The 12,535-nt window shown below is 35.2% G+C and overlaps 1 long non-coding RNA gene across 1 annotated transcript in view; it reads right to left on the bottom strand.

Moving 5' to 3' along the window:
- The window catches only part of LOC109498314, a 76,649-nt gene that overhangs the window by 11,457 nt on the left and 52,657 nt on the right, over window positions 1-12,535 (bottom strand). The window contains exons 6-7 of the long non-coding RNA XR_002741367.2: window positions 8,476-8,689; window positions 4,668-4,793 (exon numbers count right to left, since the gene is read on the bottom strand). This is a non-coding gene — a long non-coding RNA (uncharacterized LOC109498314). The remainder of the gene's footprint in view (window positions 1-4,667; window positions 4,794-8,475; window positions 8,690-12,535) is intronic.

Below are 12,535 nucleotides of genomic sequence, written 5' to 3'. Positions count from 1 at the left end.
AAATCATTTTTGAAGAATTATTCAAATATGCCTGAAGTAACATATGGTAGAACCTATATATAAAGAGGGATCATAGGCTCCTAACTTACAGTTGTAATTAAAATCATTTAAGTGTCGTATCATCCTTGGGATAGATACCATTAATGACAGAAGCCAAAATATGAAGTACTGTGTGATGCATTTTTTGTTGATCTCTAAACCAAGCTTCCTTAGTCTAATACCTTGGCATTTTATTGACTTTCATCCAGTAAATCAGCAAATATTTATGGAGTAACATCAGGTACCCTCACAGGCTCAGGGGAATCAGTAATGAGTAAAACAGACAATCTCTTCACTTAGAGGCTTTATATCCCATAGACAAAGGAAGACAGTAAACAAATACATATGGTATGAGGTGGTTGATTGTGAGTACTGTGGAGAAAAATGAAGACAGGAGAAGGGATTTTCATATTAAAATTACCATATCTTTGCTCTATGATTACATGTTCAATTTTTATAGCAAAAGGACATTTTTAGATCATCGAAAACCTTCTGAGTGACTTAAGGGCAGTGGAATTAAGAGAAAGGAAAGTATTTAATGTCTAGCAGGGCTCCAGGAGCATGCTGGAAGACAATGGAAAACACAATGGGATTAGAAGACATATGTGGTCAGAGATGCCTTGCAGAAGTAGGAGACGAGATGAATAAAAATAGAATATAAATAAGTGTATATCATGAACAGACACCTGAGTCAAGATGCTTAGTGGGGCAAAGTACAAGTCTGAGGGGAAGAGGGCATATCATGAGATACTTAGGTAGGATAGGGGAGATTTTATTAACTTCAGATTTTAACTTCAATATTAAATTCATATTTAACTCAAATATTAAATTCAAAAATTTTAACCTATTAATTATTGTTTTATACTGTTATAAATTGAAGACTGTGTTATCTCCCCTTACAGAGCTAAAGCTGGAGCTACAACTGGAGATTTCTAGACACATCTTAATGTGTCCTGGGTCATGACATTAGTTTTACATAATTGGGAGAGACAGCTTGCTCTGTCAAACAAATGAGGGAGAATAACCTACTTTATATTTTGGATTTTTTCACTGAAATAATTCAACATAAGTTACTGGGCTTCTTTCTGCTTTAATATGTGTGACTTAATAGGAATTTATACCAAAACCCAGATATTATCCTATCCTAAAGAAACAACTTGTGAAGCTCAATGTAAGTGAAAATGCTTCTATTATAAAGAAACTTTAGGAAAGTTTCATTAACTCAACTCTCCAGGACATAGTCAATGCTTTATCTAGTTTATTCTAAATTCTCTCCTGTATTAATTGATATTCTGGTATAGACTGTTATGCATCTATACGAAGACATGCCATCTGAGAAACAATGTGACTTCTTTGAATGAAAATTGAAACACTAAATATAGAAAAATAGTGAAGTTGATTATCCCATAGAGTTGAACTTGCATGCCCTTCAAAGAGAGAAGAATTGACCCCATTATTCAGCAGCTTATAAACAGTCCCAATGAACAAAAATTGCATTGTGTTGAGTCTTCATTTGTAAATGACAAATTTTCAGATTTTAATTTTTGGCCCTGATGCATACTCAAGTTGCAGTCATTTTAATCAAATAATTGTGGTTCTGGAAAACAGCACACAATTTCTAAAGTTAAAAGGAACACTTTAAATTTTCCCACATTTAAAGCCTTTATTAAATCTTGGTCTCGACTAAACAGGAGCACCCATTAATAAGGTAATGAGTTAAATAATACTGCCTCCTACACTTGGAACACTTGTTTATTATATAATAAAGCTGAAGTCACTATTTAAAGCTCACTGGAATAATTGATAGATTTAAAACTTTCTTTCAAAATATATCAGTATAATTAAAAAATGGTTTTTTTTAATTTTTTTAACGTTTTATTTATTTTTGAGACAGAGAGAGACAGAGCATGAACGGCGGAGGGGCAGAGAGAGGGGGAGACACAGAATGGAAGCAGGCTCCAGGCTCTGAGCCATCAGCCCAGAGCCCCGATGTGGGGCTCGAACTCACAGACCGCGAGATCGTGACCTGAGCTGAAGTCAGATGCTCAACCGACTGAGCCACCCAGGCGCCCCTAAAAAAATGTTTTTTATTATGTTTATTTATTTTGAGAGAGAGACAGAGTGCGAGCAGGGAGGGGCAGAGAGAGACAGAGACACAGAACCTGAAGTAGGCTCCAGGCTCTGAGCCCAGCAACGCAGAGCCCGACATGGGGCTTGAACCCACAAGCTGTGAGATCATGACTGGAGCTCAAGTCAGACGCTCAACCCACTGAACCACCTAAACGCCCCCGAAGTGTATCAATATAATTTAATAAATTACTATGATCGACCAAAAATCCTATATCACAACTTATTTATTTACATCATAAATGGAAGTACTTGATCATTTCCTTATGAAGAGCAATTTATTCACTTACATCTCAACAAGTGCCACACTATGCAAGCAATGACAGTGGAAAAATATGCCATCAAAGGAGAACTAATTATAATGGGGGAAACTTCAAATTGTCCGCATCTCTGTAATCAGTGGTGCTAAGAAATAACCAACACTCCCAGAGATATAATCAGCAGTGAGAGAAATACAGAAATGTAATCATCAATGACAAAAATGTAAGAACATTATCACCAGTGGTTCAGAATACTCATGTAACTCTTTAATAGAGTGTTGATACAGTTTATATGTATTTTAAGTCCATAAAGGCATTTGAAAAGCTGGCTATCCAATTTACATATAGCTGTTAGCACAAAATAATTGTGATTATTATCAAAATCCCATGATTCTAAGTACTGGGATCGGAAATGAGGTTTGTAAATCCTCATAAAAGTTGAATATTATTTTGCCAAATTCATTCACTTGATAAATCTTTCTCTCTCTTTTTTATATGGAGAAAGACCACAGCCATGGCATTTCTGGGTGACACCTGAGTGCCTAGCCATGTGCTACAATTCTCTTAGGCCTTTTGAGTGGTTCTTTTATGACTTCCAGCCAATTTTTGATGTAACAGCTGGTAATTGTCTAATTTAATCCATTCAGCTGTTCTCAACTTCTACAATAAATATTGGTTAGCTCTTCACTACAACCATGTATAGAAATATCTGAACTAAAGAAGGTAATTATACTACTTGTCCCAAGAAGGTATCAGTTAATCCTGATTGTATAAGCATAATAGTTTGCCCAATTTACATTTTCTTCTGCCTAAAGTGATCATGAGGGTGTCTGTCTAGTGATAAACTGACACTTACATGAGCATTTTACAGAATTCTATAATTCCATAAAAATTCTAGGCTGACTGTATAATTTACTAGGCTGACTGTTTAATTTGATCCAATGATATCGCTTTTGATAATGAGAATGGACTTTGTTAATGATTACCTGAAGACATCAGGCACATTCTATAGATAAAAGCTCCACATTCCAAATTCCTAGTTACCAAAAAGTACAAGATGTATGGAAACGAACTAAGAACTTAAGAAACAGAAATAACTTAACTCCTCATGTTTTTATCAGCACAGAGACAGGAAAAGCTGGATCCTCAAAGTTTGAGAGACCTAAAGTTTTGTGTATGTGAGCTTTCAAGTACCTTAAAAATTTGGAAGAAATCATCAAAAGCTACTTCCAAATTCTCTATTCTTCCTGGTTGAGGGACCTTATAAATCTAGAACGAGACTTTCCTCTTGGAACTAAACAGATTTTCTTTTCTGGGAATGAGAAGACAAATGTTCCTGCTTCCTCTTAGGAAGAGGTAAAGAATGGGTAAGGAGAGGATATCTAAATCCATTTTTCTATACCTGAGAGCTCAGGATTAGTAAAATAAGCATAAAGACATCATTGTAATAGTATTTTTTGCAGGAAAAAAAGCATACAACAGGTTGGAAGGTCTACTCACACTTTGATGATCAGCGACAAAAAACGAACAATCCCGTGTTGCTTTTGGTTGATCTTACTCTCCCTTTCATCTCAGTGGCTATTTAAAATATTCCACACTTTCCTCAAAATGTATACACCCCCCATTCCCCATTCTTATTTCTCAGAGAAGATTAAAGAAAGAAAAATCCCTCAGCCTTTTACCCATTTGAGAAATCAATTTAGGAGAGCATTATATGAAGACTATTAAAATGCAATCAGTATCATCCTCATTCTTAGAATCTGAGTGCTCCTATGGGTCTCTGCATTTATCTCAGGATTGTGAAATGTCTTCTTTTGTCATTTATTTTTCACTAACATCACAAGCAGAATTTTTTTTTGAAAAATTTGAATTCTCAACAATTTAATAAAAGTAAGAAACGTTTTTATTTTTAAAAAAATTTTAAGTGCTTATTTTTGAGAGAGAGAGAGAAAGAGAAAGAGAGACCAAGACAGAGAGAGACAGAGAGACAGAGCAGAAGCAGGGGAAGGGCAGAGAGAGGGAGACACAGAATCTGAAACAGGCTCCAGTCTCTGAGTGATAAGCTCAGAACTCAACCAGGGTCCAAACTCACAAACTGTAAGATCATGACCTGAGCCAAAGTCAGATGCTCAACCAATGGAGCCACCCAGGCACCTGAAAAGTTTTTAAAATTTCCAAAATGAAATCTGTATCTCTGTGAAAAGTAATGCAATACTTTGTTAATACAATAAGAAAACTTACAGATGATAAAACAGTAATGATCCTTGCATGATCCTTCTGGGTGATTCCATTCTTTGTCCATTTCCTTATTATTTTGGTCATTTTTAAGCATGGGATAATAATCGATGAGTGATGCTGAAACAGTTCCTAGAATACAAATATTACAAAATATTTCAAAATTCCTCTTTGTTTTTTAAAATAAAAAAGTTGTAAGAGATCAGTCTTTATAAATCATTAGAATTGTGCAATAAAAAACTTCAACATTACATTGAGTCCAATGAACCTTGATGACACAAAGATGAAAGTGTGAGGTTACCCTGGTTGCAAAAGAAACACACCAACTGAAAATATAACTGAATGTTAAAGGCACAGTAATATGTATAGCAGAGGAATGAAGCCATAAACACAGTTCTATACTTATGACTGTTAAATGAAATATAACTGGAGCTTCTTTTTTTCCTAGCTTACTGTATAATATACTTTATTTTCATTTTTACCTTTCTACTTTACTTCTCTACTGTGTATGTACATTATATGGTGGTTGTTGCATGTACTATTTCATTCCTACATTGAAAATATCAGTGTAACATTACTATAGGACTGAAAGAATAGACATCAACTTAAACTTTAGTCTTCAGGCTTATTCAGTAACTGGATCTGATTTTAGGTTTTCTCCATTGGAAACAAGATTAAATACTCTTAATTGTTTGTGAGAAGGAAATAAGGGGCAGAGATTAATACTGGGAATAAATTTCTCATGAAGAAATATCCTGATATAAGAGAAGCCACAAACTTGATTAACCATAGATTCAACTGTTAAGCCCACCAAGGTTAAGAAAACAAAAAACAAGAGAATGGTGGTGAAGAGGCACACTTCTACCCAACTTCTGATGTTCTATTCCACAAGACAAGGTGGAAGGATGAGAGATTGAAAGGGAATAAATATTCCAGTTCGAAAAAAAAAATAGCATTTGAAATGCCTACAAAACCTAGGACGCCCAAGGAATTTATAGAATATTTAAATGACTGGAGTCACGTATGCGAGAAGTAGCAATACGTGAGACTGAGGAAGTTTAAGGGTGGGCTCTGTGAGCCATAACAAGGAACTTGAACTTGGAAGAGAATAGAAATAATATATTTGAAAGACTTTTAGAAAATCAAAGTTAGTTTACTTGGTGATTGACCAAATCTGAGACAGTATTGACAAAGGATATTAACAAGAATAATTTCTAGGTTTCTGGGTTGGCTAATTGGATGGAGAGTAGTACCATCAACTGTGAAAGAAAACTAAAGAAAGATTTGGGGACAAAGAGGATAAGTTCTCTTTTACACATACTCAAAAATGTTTCCATTTGACACCTTTCAAGTAAAGATGCTAATAGTTGGGTATACATATTTAGAAATCAGGAGAGAAACATAAACTCTATGTATTTATTTGGGAATCAACTTTAAATAGATAAATATCATAGGGGCTATATAACATCACATGGATTCATATGTGGATGGAGAAGAGAAGGGAAAAACTAAAACAAAAATTAAGATCCCCAAAGTAATAAGTATGTAGGGAAGAGTCAAAACAAAATCTGGGAAAGAATGGTAAGAAAAGTCCAGATAGCATGGTTTTGGAGAAGACAAGGGAAGACAGTGTTTATTGGAAGAGGGAGTGACTAGCAATGTTTTTAAAAGTGAGGAAGAAAAGCAAAATAAGGGGCAGAATAGTATCCATTGGATGTGATGAGAAAGAGCTCACTGAGGAAATTAATAAGGGCAATTTTAATGGTTTGGTGGTGTTGGAACATGTCATAGTTGAATCTAAAGAAGGGCAGGTAGTGGTAAAGAATCTTCAAGAAGTTGGACTGTGTTGAAAGCCAAATGACAGTGTAATAGCCTGGAGTAGGGCTAGTTTTTGTGGGACTTTAAATGTATATCAGGGGCATGTGGGTGGCTCAGTTGGTTAAGTCTGACTTCGGCTCAGGGCATCATCTCACGGTTTGTGAGTTTGAGCCCTGCATCTGGCTCTGCACTGACAGCTTCAGATTTTCTGTTCCCCACGCCCCTGCCCCTTACCTGCTCTCTCTCTTTCTCTTCTCTCTCAAGAATAAAAATAAAATAAAAAAATTATATCAGTAGGTCATGTGGATATACTAGGCACTAGGCTTTAGAAGAGGCCCTAAACATAACAACTTTATGAAAACTCAACCTATAATGATAGTCAGATGAGGTCAAGGGCCGAGGAGGGACTTATTAGGTTCCAGAGATTAAATCCATGTATCAGAATCAGCAGAAAGAATTTCTTGGATTGCCTAGAAAGCTCATACTGAGGCAAAGGGTTGTATGCTACTACTTTACTAGGAACTAAATTCTCAGGGAAGGAAAGGGAGAAAAAAGGGAAGTCAATCAGTCAAACCAATTAAACATCTATGACTGGGCTGACCACTGGTTGCCAACAAGCATGAATGCTAGCTCATTCTCAAAGGTCCAACCAAGTACATCTCAAGGAGTCCTGAGACAACAGGGGAGATGAATTGATCCAGTGATCCCATTGCTTTCAGTGTCATTCCACAGACTGAATTCTCAGGCTGTGCGTGAAAGGTGCCCCTGGCATCTCAAGCCTCATCATTAGTAGGCAGTTCTGGGGCAGGATGTGAGAGATACACCAGCTCAGGAATGGTTCCCCCATGGAAGCTGGTCAGGATTCAAACAGTTCATTAGCACATTGTATACTTGGCTTGGAACAAATGGGCAAAAATTCCTGGAAGCAGGTAAGATGTAGAGGATCTGATGATGTGGTGCATTAGAGGGGTCTGATACACAGTGATTAAAACTATAGAAGAGATCAAGCACAATCAATAGAACATTTAAGGTAGGTAATTCAGGACAGAAATGAAAGAATATATTCTAGACTCTACTGTTTACACTCAAACAGTTATGCTCTAAAGTCACAAAATTCTAATTCATGTATCTGAATAATTGCCTTTATCTAGCCAAGGATAGATCTGGGCCTGCATCACGGTCTACGTGCATGAGGCTACATATTTGGGGTTGAGAAGAAGAGAATAGTAGAAGTCACAAGCACAGGTATCTTCTTCATATTATAACCTAATGTGTAGTAAAGCACCTGGAATATAGTTGGTTCCCAGTAAATCATTCTGAAAAGAATAAAGGAAAACAGTAGGGAAAAAACCATAAAATTTGCTTTTATTTACTTAAAAATTTGTAATAAAATCTTTCATCTCCCTTTCCCACAACACATCAAGCTTATCGTATAGGCTTAATATGTTGTTGAATGATATAATATAATCATTCACAGGCAGTGATGGAGAAATATGTTTATTTGCTACAACATCTGACTATATTTGTAAAAATATTAAATTTCTTTCTTTCAAATGTGTGCTTCAGAAAAATGCCCTTATATTGTGGGGGAACATCTTCCAAAGCCATAAAAATATTTTTCACTGAGAGAAGCAAAAGTATTTATGACATTTTCCATTTGAAAATAAAATAAACAATTGGCTAATATCATGACCATTCGTATTGTCACTGAAAATATAACTCATGATTCAACAGATAAGACATACAATTTTAGGTCATATTTTAAGTTTCTCTAATGTACCTTTCATTACTCTTTAATACTCCATATTATGTAGTTATCTTTTATTCTTTGCCTTTCCCTCTTTCTTTAATTATCAGGAATGCCAAATGGATTCTTTTTTATCAGTCTTTTCAAGGAAACAAATATGACTTAGTTGATACATTCCATTTTTATTGCTTTTTGTTTTCTATTTCATGTACTTCTTCTCTTAGGTTTATCAAACCTAGGTATACTTACCTAGATTTCTCTTCTTTTGAATTTCTCAATCATCAGTAAAGCAAAAAAGCAAACTACACCAAACTGCAGTGGTTTAACACACATACAAGTGTATTTCTTGTATACATCACAGCTTGATGTGTGTAACCAGGACCCTTCTTTATGGAATTGAGACACATGGTTCTTTTCTTCTGTCATATTCTAGGTCTTCAGAGCACCCTTTAATGCCTGTTACCTATAGCCAGCAGATAAGAAAGAAGAAAAAAAATTAAAACAAAAAAAGCATACTCACTCTCAATTATCTTGTCCTGGGTATAATACACATCACATTCCAATGGCAAAGAGTTATATGACTCATATAGTTGAAATAAGTGGGGAAATGTGATCTAGCTGTGTGTCTAGGAAAAGACAAAAACATCAATGGTGGTAAATACCAGCATTTTTTTGCCAGTCTGCTTTGGTGGTCACCAAATAGCCCATTGCTCTCTTCTTCTCACATATAGAACATACTAATTCTACCCCCAAGGGAAAAAATCCAAAGTCTCATCAAATTCACTGAATCCAGCTCAATATTTATAGTCTCTGGAAGATGGGTAGTCTTCCCTAACAGATTCATAGCAACTCAATGCTTTCAAGCTCTATGAACTAAGAGATAAATTACCTACTAACTGGTATACTAGGATCAGGATAACTGCAAAAGACACTTCCACGTGGTAGAGGAAAAATTAGAGGCGCACCATTTAGCAAGTTTGGAATCCTGATGGGCAGGTGATATAAGAATTCATTGTCATGGACATGAAAGAAGTCCCTTGATTAAACTGTGATTCTGTTTTCTGTAAGAATATTCTTTTTTTCAACATTTATTTATTTTTGAGAGAAAGAGACAGAGCGTGAGTGGGAAAGGGGCAGAGAGTGAGACACAGAATCTGAAGCAGGCTCCAGGCTCGGAGCTGTCAGCACAGAGCCTGACGCAGGGCTCGAATTCACGAGCTGTAAGATCATGACCTGAGCCGAAGTTGGACGCTCAACTGACTGAGCCACCCAGACGCCCCTGGAAGAATCTTCTTGAGTAAGTTTTGGTCATGTATAGGCCCCTAGTTCCACTATCTAGGAAAGTTTTCTTTATCCATTATTCGCAGTTGCAATATTTTAAGTGGGTTTTGTTGAACGTGATGTCCTTGGCACTATGCCGTTCTCACTTTCCCATGCAAGTTTGGGGGCTCATGATATGAGTTTAGGCTTGAACCATCAAAGCTTTTTCTTCCAAATTCGTGGCTTTTTTGCCAAAATAATTTTCTCAAATTCTTAGTAGGCTTCTGAACTATTCAATTCCAATCATTTCTGTGTGAATTTTTTCCCCCTTTCTACACTTTAAGCAGGAAGAACCATGTACAGAAGTGTATGCACATAGGGCTGCTATAAGGACCCCATAAGCCATTTCCCCACTTCAGAGAGAGTGTGCCACCAAATGAAGCCATGACAGATGAAGGCAAATTCAGGAGATAGAGAAAGGCAAACAGAGCCCTGGTGAAATTGTTTTATCCACTGGACCAAGCCTTGCCTGAAGCCATAACAAACCATGAGATATTACCATTATGTAGGATAAGTCCTTGATTGCTATTTCAGGTGGATTTCCTGCACTTGTACAACAAAAACAGGAAACAAAACAAAAAATATCCCACCTAATGCCAGAACAAAATTGTATTTCATCTGGATAGCTTCCATTTTGAATAGAGATTCAGTAATAATTATTATTTGCATAAGATGGCTTTGATAAAAAAGTAACAAAAAACAGAATGTGTTGATTAATGACGCATTCAGTTTCCTTCCTTTTTCTACTTTCTGGTTTAGACTGATAATAAGGGTTAGCAGTTTATGTGAAGTAAGAATTGGCCAAAGAGGCGTGAGACACTGAGAAATATTCTATGGTAGAAGGACTGCAGTGGAAATTGTCAAAAATTATGAATAAATATTAATGACAGTAGAATTTATCATTAAGGAAAATAATAAACTAAATCAAGCAACTGAACATTTTTTTTTCCCAGAAAGGAATCTATTTGCATTGTACTTACTGAATGTTTGCTTGATATGTTTTGGAAACATATTCTAAAAGAAGATCTGGAATAAGAGGAGCACCACTTTATAATCATTTTGCATGCCAAATATCAGACACCAGAAACAGTTCTCAGTTACAGGTGAGCTATAGACGGTGACTATGCTTACAGTGCTGAGCACTGAGTAATGTATAGAATTGTTCAAATACTATGTTGTATACCTAAGACTAACGTAACACTTTAGGTCAGCTATATTTCAATGAAAACAAAAGATGTAAGTGTGCTATAGAAGTGTGTTCTATCTTTCACAGGCAGGATTTACTCACATTTTAAAAATTTCACATAACGTAAAAATTAATGGAATTTCAATGGCTACGTTTTGTGCTTCTACCTGGACATTTATAAGATAATTTCCAGTTATCATTAATTATATCACTAAACTTTCACAATAAAAAAAAATTGAGCTAATTTACTCTGAGAGATACTTCTCTCAAAAAAAAAGATATAAAATTTGAGATAATTGAAAATTATGACAAGAACATGTACCAAGCAACAAAATTATTGAAGAAAGAATCAGGTTATTACGTTTTGTTCTGTACAAAAAAAATTAAAATAAAAACAACCTGAAATCTTGTATTGACTTTGAAAAAATCTTATAGTTTCCATTTATTTATTTATTTGTAATTTTTTTTAAATTGAAGTATAATTAGGATACAGTGCTATATTAGTTTTAGGTGTACAATATAATGACTCAACATTTCTACACATTACTTAGTGCCCATCTCAGTAACTGTACTCAATCCCCTTCACTTTTATTACACATTCCTCTGCCTACCTCCCCTTTGGCAACCACCAGTTTGTTCTCTGTATTTAAGAGTCTGTTTTTTTGTTTGTTTGTCTGCTTTTTGTTTGTTGTGTTTCTTAAATGCCACATATAAGTGAAATCATACAGTATTTGCCTTTCTCTGACTTATTTTACTTAGGTCCATCGTAAGTAGTAGGTCCATCCATGTTTTTTCGTATTGCAAGATCTCATTCTTTTTTGATCCAGTACCTCCACTACTGGGTATTTACCCAAAGAAAATGAAGACACTAATTCAAAAAAGATACATGTACCCCTATGTTTATTGCAGTGTTATTTCCAATAGCCATAATATGGAAGCAACCCAGGTCCATTGACAGATGAAGGGGTAAAGAGGAGCAGTATATATACGTACAATGGAATATTACTCGGCCATAAAAAAGAATGAGATCATGTCATTTGCAACAACATATATAGCCTATTTAAATCAAATATGAAATTGACAGTGGTAATCTGTGAAGCTGGATTGCAGTCTGTAAACAGGAAACAAATGTTTTAGCTTATAAATCATGGAATTAGTGGGAAATAAGAAAAATATCAAACACGACTTTTTGCAAGGGAAATTTCACTTGCCCATATTCTAAAATGTGTAAGTATTTGAGCCCTTCTCATCTTTAATTTTCAAATGCCAAAGGACAGTCTTATTATGTAGCTGTGATATCTAAAGATAATATCAAACAAGCAAAAAGGAGTGTGAGAATGTTTCAAGTTAGGCTAACATTTGGGAATACCACCAGCTGCTCTCTTTTACAATGAAGGAAAAAAATAGCTCAGAGGCAAAACTGTAAATAAAGTAATTTCAATCTTATTTTACAGGTTAAAAAAATACTCACAATGAAATGCTTTAATGAGTTTGCCCTTTTTCAAGCTGCCTCATGGTCTAACTAAAATTAGGCAACACCCTAAGGGAAATTTTGAATAATACTGTTATTTATGTCCTATTAAAAGGTATTACCATATTTTACCATAGAGGCTTTGCAGTATTTTAACATAATGCCCACAAACCTGATTTTATGAATTAGTGAATTGAACAGGCATTAAGCAAAACAGGAAGGATTTGAATTTTTGTTCACTTTAAGAGCTATGAATTTTAATGACTGTTTTGTTGATTGAATATTTATACATATTTACATTCACACACACAATTCTATATATCACACATATG

The sequence above is a fragment of the Felis catus genome, chromosome A1, assembly GCF_018350175.1.
Source record: "Felis catus isolate Fca126 chromosome A1, F.catus_Fca126_mat1.0, whole genome shotgun sequence".
NCBI lineage: Eukaryota > Metazoa > Chordata > Mammalia > Carnivora > Felidae > Felis > Felis catus.
Note: the sequence above shows the minus strand (reverse complement) of the source record. Positions and strands in the feature narration are given on the sequence as shown.